The sequence below is a fragment of the Anneissia japonica genome, unplaced genomic scaffold, assembly GCF_011630105.1.
Source record: "Anneissia japonica isolate Jap-2015-1 unplaced genomic scaffold, ASM1163010v1 scaffold275_len1219475_cov178, whole genome shotgun sequence".
Lineage (NCBI taxonomy): Eukaryota > Metazoa > Echinodermata > Crinoidea > Comatulida > Comatulidae > Anneissia > Anneissia japonica.
The window spans coordinates 63,792-66,578 of NW_022752912.1; positions in this window are offsets into that span (position 1 = coordinate 63,792).

Here is a 2,787-nt window from a genome sequence, read left to right on the forward strand (position 1 = left end):
CTCACGTATTGCCCAATTGAAAATAATATGTAGTGGCCTAGAGAGAGGAGTCTGTCTCTTATACACATCTAGATGTGTATAAGAGACAGTCTTACTATGTATTGGAGGGATGTGACATGAAATAAAATTACAAGAGTAGCTAAGCTCAGTCAACTAAGCATATCGTAGCAACTGTGTATACCCTGAATAGTATATGATCACAGAAAACCGAAACACTCATATATAGCCCTGACGCCTAGAGAGGGGGAGAGGAACCGGATGGAGAAGGTACAAAACATTTCTTAATTACATCGTTCTGAGAAATAAAATATTTATGAAATTTGAAAAAATGAAATTTTATATGTTTTTTTTTTTCAATTGTGTGGATTATTAACGTAGGCCTACATTTCACTATGTATTGAAGTGATGTGATATGAAATAAAATTTATTAAATTATGAGAGTAGCTAAGCTCAGTCAACTAAGCATGTCATAGCAGCTGTGTGTACCCTGAATAGTATATGTTCACACAACCTTGGTTCACGTTCAATTCCATCCACATTCTCCTTTTGTTTCATGTTGAACGTTTAAGCCGCCAAATAGAGTTTTTTTTTAGATGATACCATGTGAAAAGGTCATGTACTTGTATCTTTCAGTGATACTTGAACTATAGGCCTACGTGATTGAAGATATACAGTTAAAGCAAAAATACCAGTTTTTAAATATTTGATACAAATACATTATATTATATCTCACATCAGTGGTCCAAACACTCTCATGCGGCGGTCCGCAGGGCACCTACCCATACACACAGCATAATGTATCTCTGACACCGATTTTTAGATATTTATTATATCTGCCAATTTTTTATAAGACAAATTATATTCAAATTGTAAGTTATGATTTCCATTTGGGCCATTTTCAGGTGCCATAATCATAAAATTTCATACCTCAGCCTCAATCATGGTGGGGATGAGATGGCCCTCAATCTGTGAAAGTCCAATATTGCCGCCCACCCACCTCCATTGTAAATTCCCGAATCCGCCACTGATATCATATTACTTCGTCGTTAACAACTTTAATGACAAACATGGTTAAACACGAGTGCCATTTGCTATTGACAACAGTTGTAAATAATCTGAAAAATAGCCTACTTAATTATTGACTATGTGTAGGTCACTCGCTTCATTTAACTCAAACCCAGTTATTTCATCCTAGAACATGCCTTTCAATTACATTGTTAAAAAACACATTAAACCTTAACAAAGTTGGCAAATCCATTCTATAATTTCCTCTGGTTTCCCTACTTTAGTTTGAAGAATTATATCATCTATTTTGTGTTTTTTTTTCCACACAAATTTAACATAATTGTACAGCAATACAATAAAAAAAATACAGTTTAGTGTGCGTGTGATGGAAAGGGCGGGGGTGGGGATGTAAGTAGCATTTCATCCTATAACTATAAGTATTGTTAAGAAACACACATTAAACCTTAACAAATTTAATAAGACCAATTTTCACCAAAAAAAAAAATTGTCTCCGTTTTTAACTATAAACTATCAAGATACTATGTATTCTGTTTTTTAATTAAACAAAGCGAATAATATATTGTTTATGAATTTGTATTTCTATACTTCACTACTAATAGGCGTACTTCATAAATATTATACTGCTATACATTATATATAAAGTAAATTCTCAGGTACAGTGTACAGTGGTATATGATAGCAGAAGAGGTGTGGTTTATGTGCATCATGCCACAATGAATTAAATAGCTGGTATACCCAATGTCGTAGCTAGGATTTTTAAACAGTATGGGACAATATCATGGTGGACTCACTTTACGCGTAAATTCAAATAATGTGGACCCATTTTCTTAAATGTTATCCCAGTTTACGCAAAATATGAATAATTTGAACCCATTTTCATAAAAATTTACCAATTTTACGCAAAATAGGTGAAATCTAGACCCATTTTACACAACATATGAGAAATCTTGACCCATTTTCAAAATGAGACCCATTCATTGTGGACCCAATAGAAAAATTGTGTGGGACAGTCCCTACCGTCCCAATAGCTGGCTATCGGCATTGGGTCTTCTATTTAAATTACCAAAGTAACTGCCTCATTAGTAGTTTTTTTGTGATAAGAAAATGGAAACATCATGGTCCAATTTTCCTGGCAAATACTACTACAGTAATTGGATTACAGCATAGTTGCTCTCCTTTCTATTTTATTATTACCCCTTCTGTAATTATTGTGTTTTTGTTCGGGCTTAAAACTTTCACACACAAACTGCTATGAATATTAAATATTGTATGAATATCCGGTTTTTAATGGTATCGCTCATGAACAGCCACAGCACATATCACGACAACCATTTAAAATAAAAGTAATACTACGTCAATAGTATGTATTTTTTACATATATGATTGTCTAAATTGTAACTTTATAGAAACTAAACTATTATTATATAAATCATTATAAAAATAGCGTCTCTTGATTTGTAAGACTTTTTACAATCAAAGAATATTGTCCTATAAATGTACATATATATGTATATGCATATGTATACATATGTTTTTTCATTTTATTTTATTCAATATCAAAATCGCAGTCGAGGACTTAATTAAATGATACTTACAATAATACACAACAGTAATATAAAAACATCAAAGGTAAGTAACATAAAAACATCAAAGGATTAATTGTTAATAAACAATACACAAACAGCACAGACATTCAAAAAAAGATATATGTATATGTATATATATGTATATACACACATATATGTATATATATCATGTCCT